At 45.1% G+C, this 21,553-nt stretch overlaps 1 protein-coding gene across 3 annotated transcripts in view; it reads right to left on the bottom strand.

Moving 5' to 3' along the window:
* Positions 1–21,553, bottom strand: part of LOC146784282 (uncharacterized) — a 157,586-nt gene that overhangs the window by 114,550 nt on the left and 21,483 nt on the right. The window lies entirely within an intron of this gene.

The raw sequence follows: 21,553 nt of genomic DNA, 5'->3' as shown, positions 1-21,553 counted from the left end.
CTTGGGATGCTCTATGGTGCCTCAATTACACAGCCACTCCTGGAGGTAACCAGGGTAGTCCTTGGCTGTCGCATGGCCCTTAGACATACGGGTTGGGACTCCAAACTCATCTTGTAGACCCCCTTGTGGAGAGGAACCTGGCTACTCAAAACAGCTGATCTAAAGGGCTTTCCTCATTGGGACCTGTTGGGGGTTTCACTTCTAGAGCCGCAATCGAACTATGCTTTCTCATCCACAGTTTCACAAATACCTTCACCTGCATCATGCACTGAGAGTGCATATATCCCCGGAGATGGAGCTTCCGAGCACAGTCCTTTAGAAGCTAGGCTCCTGATGGCTTTGTTCAATAAAGGAAGGATCTCCCAAATCTATTGTTCTCTAATCATTAACACACCTGACACATTTGCACCACTTCAAACCCAATGGGAGGGATGGATCGGACCCCCGGAAGAAGAGGACTGGTGTGAGGCTAGGATCACCCTTCTCACTATAACTATTTCATTCAAGTTGAGATTAGAGCAAGCATATTACCTTCTCTGTGCCTACCTTACCCACATCATGCACACCTGCTCTCGACACCCTCCTATTGTTGGTGTCCCTACTCACCTAAAGACTTTTATCATATGGTGTGACCAGCCCCCACATCACCAGCTTCTGGGATGCAGTGGCCCCGGCACTCTTAGACGTACTGACGTGGGAGGTGGAATTATCCCCTAAACTAGCTTTAAGGGGGGGCACAAGATCTGAACAAGTGCTGATTGGGGTGGCCACCATGGTCACAAAAGAAACATTTCCCAGTGCTGCAATTCTCCCACACCGCCTTCATTGAGTGGTGCTGGGGTGTGGACTGGTGTGCACAGCAGGAGACACCAGTACGCGAAGCCTGAGGCTTTCCTAAGAAACACACCAAGATCTGGAGTCAGTGGTGAGACCACTTTGAACTGGGGGTCCTGCAGTAACAATATTCACACTTCCCTGGGGGAAGGCTCTGTCATAGTAATGTATTGGTGCACAGATTGGGTTGTAACTGGAACTGTATTCTAGTTAGGGTGGTTCAATGTTGCACCTTGTTTTTCTTGTAAAAACCTAATCAATTTGGTCATAAAATAAAAAAAAATCCTCTCAACTTGCTTTGCTAGTCGATACTATGCTAAAAGCCACTGTAGGTACTAATGATAACTCAAAGACTAGTAACGAAATTCCATAATTGCTCTAATAAATCATGCATCATGACAACAAATAATAATCAATCATGATTCTGACTGAATCTGCTTATGGCAGTGTCTAAGCAGCAGCAATATCAGTGATCCTACTATATGTATGGACAATGCCCTAGATGATATAAGCCTAAATATTGAACTGGATAAAACTCCACAAAACCATGAAATGTCTGTACCTCAGTCTAACACCACATCAGCTGAAGCAATTTGAAAGGAAGCTGGTACAGCCCTTGATGTTGCTGATGTTCCTCCATTATACCAAGTTTTAACAGCGACGGGTGCAATTAGCAGCACTAACAAAGATATCAAACATGTTAATTGACCAATCACACTTACTGACAAAAGAAAATATTGAAGAATATTTCTTCAAATGCCAAAGACATCAGGGAATCTTATAAGCAATCAATTGAATTTGGTGAATTCCCTGAAATCTTACCTCCAATGTTCAACAACCCTTAAGACAATGACTTTATTGATTTATTATAACTTTTAACTCCCAAACTATTGCCATTGGTTAGTGATTCGAATAGATCACCACACTCTAAACCTAAAACATGATAATTGTTGAAAACTGGGTTACTGATTGAGGGAGGTGAAACCCTATTCAAGTAGCAACAACAATCTGTCAGGTTGAAAAACAAAACAACCCAAATTAACCTGTTCTTAAACCTCTGGTAGCTTGGTATAAAAGCAGTCAGGCTTATCTTTAGTAGCAATGTGTAAAGTATTTATGCAGCACTCAAACAGTAAAAAGTGAAAACACAACATAAGAAAACTCCCACACCAATTTAGACAAAGTAAAATGTAATACATTATTTGACACTAAAACTACAAAAATCCAATCAGTAGAACCGGAAATATGTAATTTTAAAGATTTCAGGTAAGTAAAGCACCTAAAAGCAAAAAGCACCACCCGCAGTTATCTCATCGTGTGAGATCGGGTGAAAGTCACAAGTTCAGGTTGCTCATGATAAAGCGTGAGCCCGATAAGGGGACCAGGCTAGTCTAGCTGAAAAAGTTCCAAGTCCAGCCCAAGGAGTTCCGTTTGCGGTGGTAGAGACTGCGAGGAGGAGCGAGAGAGAAGCAGATGTTCGCCGATGTATCGGAAAGAGTAGATCGACCGGCGCGGACGGTCATCACTATAGCCTAAACAATCTTGCCCCGCCATTCCAACGAGATCTGGACGTCAATAGTTTCGGACGGCTGGGATATCCTGTTCCTTACTGAGTCCTGGCTTAGAGATACCTCTACCCCTGATATCCATCTAGCTACCCCACCGGGCTATCTCTTAAAGGGCATCAATCATGAAGGGGGCAAATAAGGAGGTGGCCTTGCCATTATCCTAAAATCCCACCTCAATCTGTCTATCACCAAATTGACGAATATCGGGATGATTGAAGCTATGTACTTCACTATCTCGGATACCGCGGCAGTAGTATTGGCGGGTACTCTAGTCTATAACCCCCCTACTGCCTCGTCTCTTTCTCTAACGGCATTCACCCACCTGATGGCTGATCTCTCCCTTAAGCACCAACATTTTCTGGTGCTTGGAGACTTCAACCTCCATGTGGACAACCCTCTCTGCTCGAAAGCTAACAACTTGCTAGAATCGATGCAGAGCCTGAACTTGCTTCAGTTAGTCAAGGGCCCCACACACACAGCTGGGCATACTCTTGATCTTATCTTTGCTAATTTCTCGAACATCGCAGTTTTTCCCCCCCTCCCTCTCACTTGGTCTGACCACCATCTTGTCCCTTTCGACCTAGAGCTTAGCTCGAGACCCACCCCTACTGTCCTTAGGAAAGAGCTGGGAAGAAAGTGGCATAAAGTTACCTGTGCAACCTTTGACCCCTTATTCAACTATCAGCCGGACCCTCTGTCTAGTGACATTGATATTAATGTGTTCAGACTAAACTCCGCACTGCTCCTTGCCATCGATTCTATTGCCCCTCTCAAACCCATCACCTCTGCTAGAACACGCCCCTCTGCCCCTTGGTTCTCTCCAACCCTCCGTGAGGAAAAAAGCCGCTGCAAACTACTCGAACGCAAGTGGCGGCAGAACTATGACCCTGAATCCAAAGCAATTTACAAAACCACTCTAAAAAAATTTCTCAAACTAAAAAAAGCCACCATGAGAGACTACTTCTCACTACAAATCTCCAACGCTAAGAACTCTTCTAAAACCCTTTTTAATATTGTCAAAGAATTTGTAAATCCCCCGCCCAGGGCCATGCAGAACCCCTCTAGCCAGGCTCTATGTGATGGACTGTCTGACTATTTCCTTGAAAAAATTGATAAAATTAGTACTTCGTTTCCTACTGAGGAATCTTCCCTGGTCCTCCCTGTGATGGCCCCGGAATCTGCCTCCTTACAGTCTTATAACGAGCTGACTTTTGAGACTGCTCTCAGGTTACTCACCCAGTGCAGATCTGGCTCTCCTTCCGATTCTATTCCTGCTAAGACCATGGGTGACCTGGCCCCCTTACTGGCTATCCCTTTTCTCTCTATCTGAAATGCTTCCCTCCATCATGGCATCTTTCCAACTACGTGGAAGGAAGCTTTGCTGGTCCCCATTCTGAAAAAGCCTGATGCCGATCCTACAAAATTTTCCAACTATCGCCCCATTTCCCTCCTCCCCAAACCCGCAAAAATTTTGGAAAAGGCTGTGCAGCTGCAACTAACAGAATATCTAGAAAATAACTCTTTATTACATGACTCCCAATCCGGCTTCAGAGCAGGTTTCAGCACTGAGACTGCCCTCTTGGAAGTGTCTGAGACTATCCGTGAGTGTGTGGATAGGGGCGAGGAGGCCATGTTGGTCCTCCTCGACCTATCCGCCGCTTTTGATACGGTTTCACATAAAATCCTATTAAACCGTCTAAAGCAGGTCGGAATCGGTGGCTCCGCCTTTGCCTGGATTGAGTCCTTCCTTACTGGCAGAACTCAGAAGGTGGTGCTCAAGCCTTTCAAATCAGAGGGTAAACCCCTGTTGTGTGGTGTCCCGCAGGGCTCTGCCCTGAGCCCTCTGTTTTTTAACGTTTATCTCGCACCCTTGGCCGCAGTTGTGGAGTCTTGTGGAGTCAGAGTGGTCTCTTACGCTGATGATACTCAGCTGATATTCTCTTTTAGAGACCACTCGGACTCCACCTTTGCCAACTTCCGCCAAAGCCTGGACAACATCTGTGCCTGGATGACCATCAACCACCTTAGACTTAATGCTGACAAGACAGAAGTCCTGTTCTTTAACCAGAAAACTCCAATTTCCCCCAGCCTGTGGTGGCCTATAGTACTTAACCCTGCGCCCACCCCTGTCCAATCAGCACGTAACCTAGGCTTTCAATTTGATGACTCACTCTCTTGCAAAGCGCAAATTAACAAGGTCACCTCTGCCTGCTTCGCAAAGCTTCGCATGATCAAAAAGATCTTTCCCTACCTTCCCTTAGACGCCCGCAGAACGATCACTCAGGCCCTTATCACATCTCATCTAGACTACGCCAACAGCCTATACGCCGGTGCCCCTCAATATCTGATCGTTCATCTTCAGATTGTGCAGAATGCGGCGGCCAGACTGATCGGAAATATCCCCTACCGTCAGTCGGTTGCCTCCTACTGCAAAGAGCTCCACTGGCTCCCCATTGCAAGCCGCATTCAATTTAAGATCCTCACCCTCGCCTTTCGTGCTATCAACGGCATTGGGCCTGGTTACCTCAAAAGGCGAGTGGCAATATCTCAATCTGTCAGATCACTGAGATCTAACAACTTACGCCTCTTGACTGCACCTCGCTTTCGACGCTCCAGAATGGGCGGCAGAGGGTTCAGCGTAATCACTGCTAAACTATGGAACTGTCTCCCACTCGACCTCAGGTTCTGCCCGTCTGAATCTATCTTCCGTAGTAAATTAAAAACATGGCTGTTCTCCTGATCATGATTCCTGTCTTGCTGTCGGCTTGACTCTCCTCTTCTGTTCTGAGTTTCTGTTTTAGCGCCGGGACACCCCTTCGGGGGTAGCTGCGCGCTGTATAAGCTACTTAAATAAATAAATAAATAAATCTGTCAGGCGTTTGGGATGGTCGTTGCTGGAGCTTTGCATTGGCAATTACCGCGAGCTGTATATGGTGTAGAGCAAAGTGCAGATCTCGCACTGCCAGGCATTGTTGGCTGTCGCGGTAGCGGAAAGAGTCTGGTTTGCTGCCAACATCTCGGCACAAATGGGCTAGTTTGCATTCAGGTAGAGTCCAAAACTTTGGGACTTCTTTTCTTTGGCGAGAAGATCAACTGACTCCACGCCAATGGTCCAGGACCTGAGGGACATCTCTTGGGGGTCAGGAACCCACTCCAGCAGAGGCCAGTAGGGCTCAAGCAGGTCCAGGCAGCAGGTCAGCAGGTCAGCAGGACAGTTGCATGGAGCCTATGGAGCTTATTATTATTATTATTAAGGGAATTTTGTAAAGCGCATGGTTACGCTCGGAAGTGTGTCCCCGCGCTGAACTGAAAGAACTCAGAAGCAGAAGTAAGGAGTGGGCCCGGTTATCTAGAGAATAGATGTGTTTTTAGTTTCTTCCGAAAACTAAATTCAGATGGATCCATGCGAAGGTTAAGAGGTAGAGTGTTCCAGCTCTTCGCCACCAAATAGCGAAAGGATCTTCCTCCCATGCGGGCCCTTCTCACCCTAGGGACCTTTAATAGGCCTCCATGTGAGGAGCGCAAAGCGCGTGATGGTACATGCCTGGTGACTAGGTTCTGGAGTGGTGCAGGCGCCTTCCCAGTGAGGATGCGATAACAAGTACAGAGGGCTTTAAATTCAACTCTGCTCCTTACTGGCAGCCAATGGAGGGTCTGAAGGGCAGCTTTGGAGGCCGATTTTTGGGGAATTATAAAATGAGGCAGGCTGCCGCATTCTGTAACACCTGAAGGCGATTTATTGCCTTACAGGTTGCTCCCAAGTACACTAGGTTGCAGTAGTCTAGACGCGATGTGACGAGGGCGTGCACCAGCGTTCTACGGGCGGGTGTAGGGAGGAGAACTAGGACCTTCCGTAGGCATTTTAAAACGCTAAAACAGACACCCGCCACCCGATCTATCTGGGGTCCAAATGACAGGTCAGCATCAAGCCAGACCCCAAGGTTTCTGACTTCCTGACGAGGTGTTGGGACCTCACCTAAGCATGGGGGCCACCACGCCGACGACCAAACAGATGGGTTCCTCCCCACCACGAGCACCTCGGTCTTGTTGCCATTTAATTTAAGGCAATTAGTGGTCATCCAGGTTGCGAAATCTTGCATGCAAGCCCTGAAACTGTCCATGGCAAGGCCGGGCGCGTGTGAAAGGGAGATAACCAGCTGCGTGTCATCCGCGTAGGACACAATTTGCAGCCCATGGCCCACAGCAATCGGAGCCACTGGGGAAACATAAAGATTAAAAAGGGTGGGGCTCAGAGACGATCCCTGGGGAACGCCCTGGCACAATCCTATGTTCCTGGAGTAGTAATCACCCTGGCGGACCTGGAAGCTTCTCCCAGTCAGGAACGAATGGATCCATTGGAGTGCAGCTCCAGATATTCCGCCACTGTTCAGACACTGTAGCAAGGTGGTATGAGCTACAGTGTCGAATGCTGCACTCAGATCCAATTGGATGAGGGCCATAGTATGACCCTCATCCACCCCCTGACGTAGGGTCTCCACAGCCATCAGGAGCGCAGATTCCGTTGAATGGCGGGGACGGAAGCCAAATTGGGTATCGTGTAATAAGGCAGCCTTTTCCACGAAATCCATCAATTGCAGATTGACCGTTTTTTCAGCCACTTTGGCCAGGTAGGGTAGAAGGGAAATTGGCCGGAGGTTCTCTAGTTTATCAAAACTGATATTGGGTTTCTTCCTAAGGGGTAGAACCACCGCCTTTTTCCAGTCTTTGGGCACGGTCTTAGTGCTGAAGGACACGTCTAATAGATGTCTAATGTAAGGTTCCAATACCACTAGGCTATCCGCTAGACGTTTAGGTGTAGTAGGGTCCCGCGGAGATCCCGACTTCACAGATCTGCAGATTTTTAAGAGATCTTCTGGAGGTGGGGTGACAAAGTTGGTCAATCTATGTCTATCCCCCCATTCCCTAGGGCTTTCCACAAATTCTGTCCCATTAATGGGTTGAATCGGAAATGCCGAATACATTTTAGATATTTTTTCAGCAAAGAAATCTGCGATCCTATCGCAGGATTCAGGCGAGCAATCATCTGGGGCAGTAGCTGGTTTTCCACTCGAGAGAGTTTTATAGAGTGAAAAAACCTCCTTTATCGAGTTACCAGCTTCGCTAATTCTAGTCGTGTAATATGCTGTTTTAGACTTCCTAATTAGCCCATGGTAAAGTTGCCTCTCAATCAAGTAGGTATCTCTAGTTTCCTTGGAAAGAGCCCCACGCCATTGTCTTTCGACTCTCTTCAGTGCGGCTTTCATGACTCGTAGTTCATCGTTGAACCATGGGGCAGTTTTTTTAACCCGGCCACCTGATTTGGCTTTTGAGAGAGGAGCTATACAATCTAGCGCCTCGTTGATGCGCTTACAAAGATTAGTGTTGGCCGTGTCTACATCATCCCCCCCAGGGCTCCCCCCTTTAGTCAACGCCTCGCAAAATTTAGACTGAGAGAAGGTGGCCCATCTCCGCCTGAGGTGGTACAATGCCGTTGGCTGCGGAGATCTTCCTCCAAGAATTCGTATAGAGAAAGGTACTATGAGATGATCCGACCAGGGGATAGGGATAGGGGTCATGGCTTCTACTTCCCCCCCAATTAACAAATATAGGATCGAGCAAGTGTCCTAACTGATGAGTGGGACCATTTACAATTTGATTTAATAGGAGGGCTCCTAATGCCTGACAAAAATTCTTGCTGACATTGTCTGAGGGGTTGTTACGGTGTAAATTAAGATCTCCAAGCACCAGAAATTTGTCTTTACATAGCGCAGTCTCCATGATGCCCTCAACCAGACTCTCCTCAAACCTGGCTATAGGGCCTGGGGGTCTATAGATTAACATACCCTTCAGCGTGCAGCCGTTATTCACTTTGATAGTGAAACTTCCTGCCTCGCTGTCCAGGATGGGGAAATAGTCTAGTTGGCATCGTAGACTTTCCTGGACTACAATTGCAATACCCCTTCCTCTACCTGTGGGTCTATCCAGTCTATGTATTATATATCCCTCTGGGAGCGCCTCCAGGGCGTCAGGTGTAGATCCTTCATCTAGCCATGTCTCAGTTAGAAACACAAGATCCCACTGTTTCTCAGTGAGTAGATCATGTAAGTCCAACTTGTGTTTCCGTAGCGAGCGTACATTGAGCAGTCCACAATGCATGATGTAGTCCGTAGTGGCCGTATTCCTACCAGGATCATAGGAGAAGTGACAATATTCGCAGCCCATGTTATCCTCCACTCTCAAGTTATGCTTACAAGACTCAGCAAAGTTGCGGCGGAAGATTAGTAGTTCCTGCTTGCTCCATCGTATGGGGTCCTCCCCAGGGGCATAGGGTATGGCCCTGGACCGCGTACGATCGCGGATGGGCGCAGACGGGCTTGCCTTAGGCGTGCCTTCGGCACACTGACAGCGCGCCCGCTGCGCTCATCCGCTGCGCTTACGTGAAAAGCACATTTGTAGGTGGTATTGAATGGGCGTGGCCTCGAGTGGGCGTGTCCCAGCGTTCGAGCCGCGATGGCGGCAGTGGAATCCTTCCCTGTAACAGCGCTCAAATCCGCTGAAGCAGGGTTAATAACTGGCGTTTTTTCAGGGAAAGCGCTCAGGGTAAGTGGACAAAAAGATTTAAAAACACAGAAATACACTTCAATTTTTTAAAATTTCGAGCAGTCTCTCCCGGCTTCCGCCTCAGGAGTCGATCAGTATGTGTTTGGCACGCTAGCAGATCAGCACTTTTGAAGGGAGTTGAGGAGAGTGGGCGTGGCCTCAAAAGTGGGCGTGTCCCAGCGTTCGAGCCGCGATGGCGGCAGTAGAATCCTTCCCTGTAACAGCGCTCAAATCCGCTGTAGCAGGGTTAATAACTGGCGTTTCTTCAGGGAAAGCGCTCAGGGTAAGTGGACAAAAAGATTTAAAAACACAGAAATACACTTCAATTTTTAAAAATTTCGAGCAGTCTCTCCCGGCTTCCGCCTCTGGAGTCGATCAGTACGAGTCGATCATGCATTTAGTGTGGCTGTCAATATTCCCGGTTTAAACAGGCAACTACTATAAAGCTAGGGAAAATAAAATCATATGAAGAGGACCACACAATATGGAAAGAAATCTAAATAAGTTATCCACTGAATGCGGTTGTTTTATATAGAGACGTTGGTCACTTACGTTCAAGACTGAAGAAATGAGGCAAACTATATTTGTTAAAAATAAAAACTGAAATGGCGAAACCATGTAAAGTCATTAAAGAAATTCTAAATAGGTTCTATTATGTTCCTGCAGCTGAAAAGAGGAGGTCAATCAGCTGACCCATGAAGTACCTTCAGCCTGGGATGAAAGGTGCAGGTCCAGTCTTCCTTCTCAGTAAGCAGGGCAGCAAGCAACAGAGCTGCAGAGTAGCCGGGCAGCAGAATGACTTTCTTTCTGGCAGCATAGCAGCACAGCAGTCCACCTTCTGTAGCATCCACAGGTCCAGGCGTGTATTCAAGAGTTTGCTTGAGGGTCCTATTTTTATACTTGGTGTTTTATTTGAAGTAGGAGAAGTTTCTTGAGAATTCCCTTTGAAGCCCTTAAAGTTTCCTGACTCCCCTGCCCTGGCTCCGTGCTGGCTGCATTAACAATGCAGTGATGACAAGTCCTTTCTGTGAAGAAAGGGCACAGCCTATTCAGTTGCAAGTAGGACTGTGCCCAGGTTCGCCCCCAACCCTATCCTGCCAGTTGATGGCCCATCCAGGCACCCCTGATCCCACTATAGGTGGCTGTCTGGGAGGAATTAACAAAGTCCAACTGTCAACTACATCCAGTGTGACCCAGGAACAAGCTACAGGCACCAAATGGTTAGAATAAGAAACTGTAACCTTTCTAAAAAGTGGCATTTTCAGAATTGTGACTGGAAATCCAACTTTACTAGTAAAGAGGGTTTTAAATTGCAATTCTGTAGCTGCTAAACGTGACCTTCCCACCTGCTCTTAATTGAAAGTTATCACTTACTAAAAGTAATAAGTTAACCCACTGCTATCCTTTTGGAGAGACAGGCTCTGCAGTAGAGAAGAATGAATTTAAGGGTTTTCACTACCAGGACACATAAAAGTTCTTATTGTACATGGTTTTATGAAACTTACGCATTAATAATTGTGCTAACTTAATTACTCCTGAAAAACCTTTGTAATTTCTGAATGGTGACATTTCTTTACATGCACAGCTGTATATAGAGTAAAACAACAAATGCAAAAGGATCTGCACATTTGTGCAATTTCAGTGTTATATTTTTGAATTTTATTCCTACACAGAAAAAAAATGGCAGTGCCATTTCCTCACCAGAAAGGAATTTACTTATTCCATGACTAAAAATACATTTCATACCATTTCCAGTTTGGGCTTGGCTGGGAAAAAATAATTGTGAATGTCGACAAACCACTTGGCTAGGTAAAGTGAAACATTTACAAGCATAAATTAATTTGAGAATCTGCCTCTTGTGTTAACATATGAGGAACCAACTCAGCTTGTCATATTTGAAGTGAGCCTTTTTTTAAAACAGTTTTTATAGCATAGTCCAGCGGCACCAAGGCGCTTTACAGCAGAACTGAACTACATTACACATTATTTTAGGCATAACGAGGTTACGTGATTTTACTAGAATTGGAGAACATTACGCTGAAGCCCAGATATGAGACTAGGTTACATCTCCTCCTAGTCTTGTTACCTTACTTAGAAAAAAAATACTGGCCAATTGTTTACGTTTTGCTTTTCTAGAACAGCCATGTACTGGTAGGTGAAAAAGAATGAATGTGAAATTGTCAGGATTCATTTGTAACATGGCAATCAGCACTTAGTTTGCTCTAGTAACCATTCTTAAACGAATCACACAGCTATGAAATTCTTTGAACTGACTTCTTTATGTATCTGTTAGTGTAGGCTTATGTTTCAAAACAGAAACATATATCGGATAGTACTGCTTTTTCCAATATTGTTACCTGCCTGGACTTAAAAATGCGAGCCAGTCTGGTCACAAAAACTGCCATGTGGCAACCCTATCTCCTCTCCTTAAGACAAACAACTTCACCTAGGCTTTCTTCGCACCAGACCAGTGCTTTAAATGGGCAGGTACTCACCAGTACCGAGTACCCGCATTTTTTCATTTTCTCCTCTTCAGTACTGGAACGTCTCCTTGGACAAGGACAGTACGGGGACTCATAGGCTCAGTGGTGCCAGTTTTGGAAATGCTTGTGCTGAGCTGGTTGTCTGGCGTCGTCAGTGGCTCTGTGGGGCCTATTAGCCCTCTCTTGAAGCCTGCAGCAGGGACAGATGGAATCTTGGAACTTCCCCACCTCCTAGCGGGGGGGGGGGGGGGGGGGGGGGTCTGGCAGCATCCTTATCAGTCCCCTGCTGGGCCGACCCATTAGTGTATGCGGCTGACTTGGGCCAGCTACATGCACACATAATATGTGCAGATTGGGCTAGGGGAGGGGAGTGAGAAGGATCGTCAGACCCCAGCTGTGAAGAGACATTTCACCCCCTCTCCTCACTGTATGAGGGCAGTGCGTCCTTAATCTGATCCCTCCCCTGCCCAACTGGCACATGAGAGGAAGGGGCGGGAGCCTTCCTAGAGACCAGGTTCAGTGGGACCATTTCACACATTCACCTTCTTGTAGGAGACGTCTGTGTACTGCACAGTCCCTGTCCCGTCAGGTTCTCTGCGCATGCACAAACCATGCTGTGCTCTTTCGGCTTAGCCGATGGACCATGGTACTACCTGAAGAGGAGGAAGGGAGGGAGAACAAGAAAAGACAATTTAACGAGGGCAAAAAAAAGGGGAGAAACAACCAATACAACGCAGTCATTACAACACACTACCTTTAGAATGCGGTCATTACAACGCATTTACATCGCATGCCATTACAATGCAGGCATTACAACGCATGTCACTACAACGCATGCCATTACAACGCATACCATTACAACGCATGACATTACAATACATTATAAGGTAAGTAATGGAGTTTTTCTTTTTAGTTTTTTTTAGTTTTTGGGTATGGGTTTGGGGGTACATGGGAATAGTAATTTTTACCCCTACACTATCCAACACTTACCCTACCGTTGCACTCACTGGAGTGGGAATAGTAATTTTTACCCCTACACTATCCAACACTTACCCTACTGTTGCACTCCCTGGAGTGGGAATAGTAATTTTACCCCTACACTATCCAAAACTTACCCCACTGTTACCATAAAAGTTTGATGCATTGTAATGACATACGTTGTAATGGAATGCGTTGTGAAGGTAGTTTCTAGAAATGCGTTATAATGGCATGTGTTGTAAAATCATGCGTTGTAAAGTTAGCTGTGATGTAAAAACCGCATTGTAAAGGCATGTGTTGTAATTGTTTGCGTTGTAACGTCATATATTCAAAAAAGGGTAGAGGAGTGGCTGAAGGAGAAGAGATAGAACGAGGGGGGAGCTGCGGGATAGATGGGATAGGAGGGTTGGAAAGACAGAGACTGGGCTATAGAAACAGTAAGACGCACAAAAAGACATGAATAGCAAAGATTAGAAAGAGAAAGTGCTGGATGGAGAAACAGTACAATTATGGTAATGAAAGGACCAAGAGAAACTTACAGCTAGAGAACCAGAAGTGAATGAAAGTGTGCTCGAGAGATTAGAGATAACGAAAAGGGGAACATGAAGGATGAGAAGTAGTGAGATAACGGTTGTGTGAGAAGGTGAGAAGTAGAGAATTCTGTGTGTGCACATGCATAAAAGAGGGCGCGTGAGAGATAAGGGAAAGGGGCCAGGTGCCTCACTGGCGGCGCTTCCGAGGGATATGCTAGCGGTGTGCTTTAATTTTCTGTGATGCAAACTATGTGTGTATTTATAGAGGATGGCTGAGTGCATTCTCATAGAGCTTCACTTTCAATTTTTCCAAGTACTCTCTATAAAAGTGTCTCTTTTAGCAAGTTTACAAGTACTCAATAGTCCTTGCTCAGAAGTATAATTTAGTTTTACTTTTATTGGAACACTTCACCAGCAGGTCATAGAGGATGTCAGCAGCAGTCACAGCTCATCAAGCCCTCTTGCTGAAGTATATTACTATAAGAACCTTGGCTCCTTCGTGCCTTAGACCCCAGCATTGAACCAAGCTAAACATACTCTTCGCCAGCCTTTGGAGCACACTAGGGTATCTATAATATGTTCAAGGAGTGCTCTCAGCTCTAAGCTGTGTTACTGGCTGCTACTTCAAACAGGCTTTTAATAGGACATCAGCGACATTTCTAAACACATTGGTAATACTTTAATGGGACAATGCTTGAATTTCTAGTAAGGTTCTTAATAATGTTGGGTGAGGTTTGTGGTTCTCATCCCATCCCCAGCAGTAAGGGACATTCAAGCTTCCCCCCGACTCTCCCAATGGCTCGGCCACCGTCTCCACTCTCCAGCCTGCCAGGACAGGAAAACAGCTAGAGATGTTTTCAGGAATGGGCATTTTAGGCAATTACAAATGCCCCCAACCTTCAAGGTCCTGCCTGATAAAGTTATCCCTTGCGTTCTTTTTTCTCTATAACAACCTCTCTCTGTCTGTCTACCTTGCTGTTCCTATCCATGTCTCACAACTTTCTGCCTTTCCGTTTACCTATCTTTCTCTACTCACCCATCACTTGCTCTAGCATCCCTCACTATCTGCCATCACCCTTCTTTACCGCTCACTCTACTTTTTTGTTTCTCTCTCCCCCTAACTTACTCTTCACCTTACTTCCTTCTCTTTACCTTGCCTCTCTCTATACTTCTGTATCTGTATTTCACTTTTTGATACCTCCTCTCTTTTCGAAAATAATCCTGGGCAAGTTGAAGGAATGGGTGGAGCAGCGGTCAATAGTTCCAATTGAGCAGGGTGGCTTTAAGGAGGGGCACTCAACTGTTGATCACTGCTTTGCACTGTGGGCGGTGGCGAGGAAGTCCATGGAGCAGCAGGGCAAATTGTTTTGCTGCTTCGTGGACTTTCGCGCAGCCTTTGACTTGGTGGACAGGGATTGTCTGTGGGAAGCATTGAGGACGTATGAGATGCCTGCTGATCTCCTATTGGTAATTCAAGAATTGCATAGCCATAACTGGGCACGTGTAATTAAAGATACTTCTGGCGGGCTTACAAAGGAAATTCCTATAAACAATGGGTTGAGGCAGGGCTGTGTATTGGCCCCGTTACTCTTTGCCAAATTTTTAGCAGACTTGCCCCTTCTCCTGGGTACAGCCAGAGGTGCAAGCCCGAAAATAAATGGTAAGCATCTGCCCTGCCTGCTGTATGCCGATGACCTTGTAATAATGGACCTAACAGAGGTAGGGTTGCAGAGAAATTTGAATGTATTTAACGAATACATCACTGCAAAGCGTCTTACAGTAAATATGGAGAAAACAAAAATCTTGTGTTTTGGGAAGAAGAGTACGAAGTTTAGCTGGTACTTGGGCCAAACCAAGCTAGATACTGTAAAGGAATATAAATACCTCGGTATATGGTTCACAAGGTCTTTGAAGTGGGATACCCATCTGGAAGCACAGAAACTAAAAGCGCATCTAGCGGTATGTGGGTTGAAAAGATTTGACTATAGCTATGGCGATATGTCACATAAACCTCTATTGACCGCCTTTAAGGCTATGGTTCCGCCACAATTCCAATATGGGGCAGAGGTTTTATGCATTGATGGGAAAAGCTCATGGGACAAAGAGGAGGGTAAATGTCTAAAATCCCTGCTGTCCCTTTCAGGGTCGGCGATGATTCAGGCAATTAGATTGGAATTGGACCTACCTTCATGGAATGTCCAGGTCCAGTCAAGCTTGCTTAGATTCTGGAACCGCCTGGGTATGGGGGAAGTCACCAAGGTATCACAATGGTGTATGAAGGAAATTCAATCCAGAGAGTTAAAGTGGGCAAAGGCAACAAGAAGGAAACTCCTGACCATTTGTGATTACCTGATGGTGGACACTGACCCTATGACACTTCAAATTAATGTGATAAAGAATGAGCTTAAAGTGCAGGGTAAGGTATGCTCGAGGGCAATAGATTTAAAGTATCTGAGAGAAAAAGATTCTGTAAAGTTTATGAGCGCTGGATGGGAGAAAGACTCCATCTTTCCATATATGGATTTGCTACCTAACCGTTGGTTAAGGAAAGAAGTCTTTAAGTTAAGAATAGGAACCAATCCGCTATTTATAAATAGCGGAATAAAAGTTGCCCTTGCACATCCGGATGGTAAACGTGTGTGTAAAATAGGAATGAAGTGTGATATTTTGCACCTTTTATTGGATTGCTATCTGTTTTTAAATCTACGTAAAGTGTTTCTTCGCCCGATATTTTTAAAATATGATGTCAATGAGCGCTCGCAAGCACGTGATCTCTTAGTGGAAATGGAAAATCTTGACATTGCGATAGCCATTGGGAAATTTATGCAGGGGGTTTATACATTTCTAAACTGAGTAGAGACCCATGAAAAGGCCAAAGTTTTTTAACTCTTATGAATTTTGGTTTTAATTGTGTAAATGCAGTTTTATGATAGTAGAGTTTTTATAGTAAATGGAATGAATTTGTGTTATGACGATTTTAGATGATAAAATATGTATTGTGGTTTATAGATCAACTGGTCTAAATAAACTTTATTTTTTGATTTGACTTGAAACCTCCTCTCTTTCTAACTATCTTTTTGTGCCTCATTTCGCTCTCCCTCACCAGTCATTAAACCCCTGCCTATATCTATCTACCCCTCTTTCTGACTACCTTTCTGTCACCTCTTTTATTACTCTCTACCTCTCTTTTTCTGCATTATTTTTCTTTGTCTCACATCCCTAACCTTGCCTGACCTTAGCTTTTCTACCTTTCCCTTGCTCACCACTGATCTCTGTACCTCCACATACTTACCCCATAATTTCTATTTCGACCCTTTCAAACACATCACTGTCTCTCCTTATCTGTATCTCTGTTCTGGCATACCTATGTGTTCACAATGGGACACATTTCAAAATATCATCTGGTACAGAAATCTTTGTGTACCTAGCATGTTCATCGCTATAATATCACTTTAATTAATAATTAGATCTTTGTGCTTTCTAGTCAAAGGTTCGATTCACCATAAAATTGCATAGAGGGTATATGTGCCACTGTGAAGCACAGCACGCAACATACAGATTGCAGATTTATTTTTTATGTAGCTAGCTCAGTTGATTACTGATTTTTATGGAGAGATCCTTGCTACAAGTTAAAATCCTTGCCATACAGCTTAATGAGTTATGGCCCGCATCAAGCAGCTGCACACAAACTACAAGGCGTAAGTTTAGAACCTTACATTTTTTCCCTCAATCTTTTGTTATTCTAAGGTTGTTAAAAAGAGTTACTTTGGGTTGTAATAAACATATATTAGTAAGTGCTATATAAATGGATATTAGTGTAATAACTCATGGACGGATACATCTGACATTCTTACAATCATGCAGATTTCTTGTAATCAAAGCATGGAAAAGTCAAAAACCTTGCCCCTCCCTTGTACCACCCTTATACCCATTCCATGTCCCACCCTTATCCCCACCCCTTGTCCCACCCTTCTCCCTACCCCAAACTCCACCCCCAGTCCACCGCTCATTTTGGTGAGTACTTGCACTTATTTTTCCCATTTAAAGCACTGACCAAGACCAGAGATGGCAAGTAGCCCATGTCAAGTGCAACACCTTGAGCCACTACGGGCAATTTATGTTAAAAGTGTGTATTCAGAAATCCACAAATGTTCAGTGCTTGCTGAAGGGGTCACATATTCATGAATCACTTGGCGGTTATCAAGATTTCACTGGGAAATTGCTGACCCAGGCTGCTTAAAAGGAACTGGCCAGTGCTTAATTTGTAAAAAAATAATTGTGCCGGGGCTCTCGTAATAAGGCCACTGCAGCTTGCACCACACATTGCCCCTGCCGTGCTGCCAATGATGGCGGTAATACAAATGCTAACCATCCAACCCACTCCTACAACTGTGTAGCAGGCGGGTTTAAGTGTTTTATTTATTATTCTTTCCGAGCATAGACACCTGCTTCAATGCGCTGGCAGCTCAGAATTATGTGCTGTTCACCATACATAGTTCCTGAAAGCTGTACAACGTCCTAACCGTGAATCATCATGGTTATGTGAGCAGCAACGCAAGACTAATCCGAACGCGTTCTGGAAGGCTCTTTTGTCGAGAAACTATGAGGCAGTCAAGAAGTAATTATTACTAAATGTATTCGACCTTTAGTCCCCGGTGCCAATTTGTTTCACAAATGTTGTTCTCTCCGACTCAAAAGTAACCTACAATTTTTTAGGCACCTTTTGAAGATGAGTTGCATCTTATGTATAAGTGTAAGTGTAGACCGGGTCCTGATAATTAAGTGCCAGTGTTAAGCACCGGAAAGCACCGGCACAAATCAACCACTGGAACTGGCCCATCTAACAAAAACATGCAGGATCAAATGTAACCATCACCTAAAGATCTAGTATAGCAAACCTCCCAACTCATTTTTACAGCACACCAGTGGCGCCCAAGGTGAGGCCAACTGGAAATTGTGGCCAGCTGCGTTCCAGCTACACCCCATTGTGTTCTATAACAAAGGCTGTTTAAAACGTCTTGGTAGAGCAGTGCATCTCATTTGCTTTCATCTGTTTTTTCACATTGTTTGACATGGCAAGAATTAGATAAAATATATTTACTTCCAAAATGTGTCCCATTTATTTTTCACTTGTTTTTTTAAAGTTTTGCTATGAATGCTGCATTCATCATGTGAATAAATGGTATCATCACTTCATGTGTACTTCCTTACGTCACGTCTCCTTTGTTATGACCTCTCTCACACACACCCACTCACTTCTCACCTTTAAACACAAGGATTCATTTCCTTTGTTGCGGTCAATATTCCAACAGCTGTGTAGACCTGCTTTACACACTTTCACATAAAATGGTAATGATTATTGGCACATATGTGACCCTCACCCTCTGTCGTCTGTAGAGGGGTCAGAGGATTGGGTCAGCATGTAGTTTGAACACCTTTATGACCCACTGACAGGGACTGTGAGAAACTAGTTCTGCCTCCAGCCTCAGCTCCAGAGCTCTCTATCGCTCACACACTGACAACTGAAACTCACCCAGACACATAGAGGCGTCTCAGTTTTCAATGTCCTCTATAAATGAGGTCTGTGTTGCATAGTAAAACCTCCAGAAACAAAACAACCAGAAAAAATAAATAACCTTGGCAACGTAAGATGAAGTAAAACATGAAGTATTTTGATGACATGGATGATCCTAATGGCTTTTACAGTCATGTAGAGGAATCTATTACTGTTTTTGCCTGTAAAGTTAAGGACATAAGTATAGGGCCAAGCAAGTAGGGACTGGCTTTCAAGTCTGCTTTCAATTACTTCAATGTAAAAGACCTGGCAAAACCTGCCCTTTTCAGAGCCCTTAATAGATTTGCCCTCACTGGAACAGGAAATAGACATGCACAGCGTGTGGGTCTGAGGGCCTAGTTTGGAGTTTGTGGACACGTTACCCCATCACAACATGACGGATATCCTGCTCGCCTTATTATAAATTATTTAGGATATAAAGCACTTTTAGTAAGCTGGACAGAGTATCCATCACACAGTGACAGGTACCCCATCTGCCAAACTCTAATTCAGGCCATTACTGTCTTTTGAATTACTACACTTTGGATTGAAGAACACAGGATTGGATGTTGCACTGCCGTGCCCTTCTCATGATTCACTGACCTCATTGACTTGATGGATATATTTGATTTGTCCCATCCTCTGCACTGTAGCCCTGACCAGTTGCGTGCACCACTGGCCTCCAGTGGCGGCTGGTGTGAAGGGGCGTAGGGGCGTTGCCTCACCTATCAGCATCGTAGAAAACTAATGGGAGAGAATGAACACCAGTGGAGCAGTTTAAAGAAGTGCTCACTGCTTGGTGCTCCCCCGTGAAACTTGAAAGTTAAACTATGTAAAATAAATATATATATATTTTTACTTACTTATACTTTGTCCCGGAGTCTTCCTGCTCAATGTGTGCATGTGAAAAAGCTGGGCGAGAACTATTCCTCGTCCTCGAGGCACAAGCGAGGAGCGAGGAGGCGGGTGACATCAGCCTTGTTGGAGTGGCTGAAAAAAGCGGCAGTAAATGGGTTTCAAATGGGGCGATAATGAATTGGCCCAGGGCGCGGTCAGTGGAGCGCCATTCAGAGTAATGGGAAGGGACAGGGCTGGCTCACAGTGCACTGAGTGCAGGGGGTGGTAACAATTACAGCACTCCTTTCGCCTCCGTAAATTAGGCTTTCTCATTGGGTAAGGCCGAGGCGACCGGGAGTGGCTATCCATTTAGTTTCAGTTTGGCAGGCAGCTCCTATTTCCGGGAGGGGTGTGTTTGTTGCTGGAAAAAGGCGCCTGCAGCCGTGGTTTCAAACGAGACGACACATGTGCAGGTAAGACCTGGACTTGGAATGATTTCTTCATGGCGCCAAGCCTACCCATGACGTCAGTCACATCTTGTTAGCCTCGCCGCCTGGCCGCCTATCCGCCTGACCTGCTTGGCTTCATCCTGCATGTTCCCCTGCCTGCTCTCCTCATTCACCGTTATGTAACTTACCAGCAATTTGTTCACATTTTAGGTTTCTGAAAAATCGTCTATTTTCATTTTTACCATTGCCTTTCTATCTGTATCTGCTTTAATTATCAGTCCTTGGTCATTAAGACTCATTCAGAACACATTTAAAGGGCTTTCCTCAAATAATTACTGTAATTTTTGATTGCCATTTAACCTTTCTGACTCTATTCCTTAGCTCATGCAGTTGAATTTAGATGATGACATTACTTAAAATCCTGTACTACTAATGTCTTGTATTGCTATATGCAAAGCTATCACTGTATAGAGGCATGCTGTCATCTCTTTAGTTTTTTTTTTTTTTTTTACAGAGTTTTATATAGCGCAAACTTGACCTGAATCAGGTATCAGAGCGCTTTACATAGCACCAGTTGCATTACATGAGGACACATTAATTTGTGTTAGGCACAGGGAGATTAAGTGATTTGCCCAGAGTCGCAGGGTCATTGCCGAGACTTGAACCCAGTTCCCCAGATTCGATTTCGACCGCCGTAGGAGTTAGCAAACTCCTCTCCCCAATACTTTGCTTTGACCAGAAACTGACATGTAGAATTGTAATAAAGACACTTTATCTCTTTAGCGCCTCACCTCTTTTTTATCCTCCCCTCTAATAAATAGAAGTTTTGCCTAAGCAGTGTAATCCCAAAATTGGGAGTGAACCTGCCATTATTGATTAGCTGAAACCAGCCCTGCGGAACACAAGGCTCATGCTTGTCATCCGTAAGGGTGTAGTATGTTACTGGTGGTCGTGCCGTTTGGAGCACACTGTCGCAAATATATTACTAAAGGATAGTGTAGTAGCGCACTGTCATTCATAAATAGCACATTTCCACTGATATAGGCATTACATTTTCTCAATCATGCAATTCTATGGATTGTGCAATGATAAACCAATAATTTCCCCACTCTTTTTTAAAATTTATTTTATAACAAACTCTCCCGTATGATAGTCGGGCTCGCTCACTTCATGACGTAACACTCATCCCTGACTTTTACGCCCTACCACTTTCAAATTTCACCAGCCGCCACTGCTGGCCTCACATCTCCTATGCTTAATTGGCCTATTGCATGCCAGTGCTAGGCCCCCTCATGTCTCAGGAGACAGAAAGTTGCCAGCTCTCCTGAGCCTTGAGGAGGCACAATAATGCATGGCTTAGGGTCTTTGCACGCTGCTGCCTGCTTTGGGCAGCAGCGGCTCCTCCACTATGGCGGAGGAGCATCGCCCCCCCCCCAAAAACGGCAGGAAAGGAAAAATAAAAAGATATTAAACATTCGTTTCATTTATCCTTTTTCCTGCCAGGTCTTGGGGCAGGGCCTGGGAGTGACAGGCATTGATGGGAGTGGTATGTGCACTCCCTTCACTACGCAAGACGGTTTGGCCCACTGTCTGAGGCCTGCCAAACCATCATGCACAGTGAAAACTCTCCCCAATCCAGCAACACAGCTGGGTTGGAGAGAGCAGGCACAGACTTACAGTCTATCCTGGAGCGCAAATCGAGGGTGTTCAGGCCAAT

Source organism: Triturus cristatus, chromosome 11 (assembly GCF_964204655.1).
Source record: "Triturus cristatus chromosome 11, aTriCri1.1, whole genome shotgun sequence".
Lineage (NCBI taxonomy): Eukaryota > Metazoa > Chordata > Amphibia > Caudata > Salamandridae > Triturus > Triturus cristatus.
The sequence above is the reverse complement of the archived record's forward strand: the minus strand, read 5'-3'. Positions and strand labels throughout refer to the sequence as shown.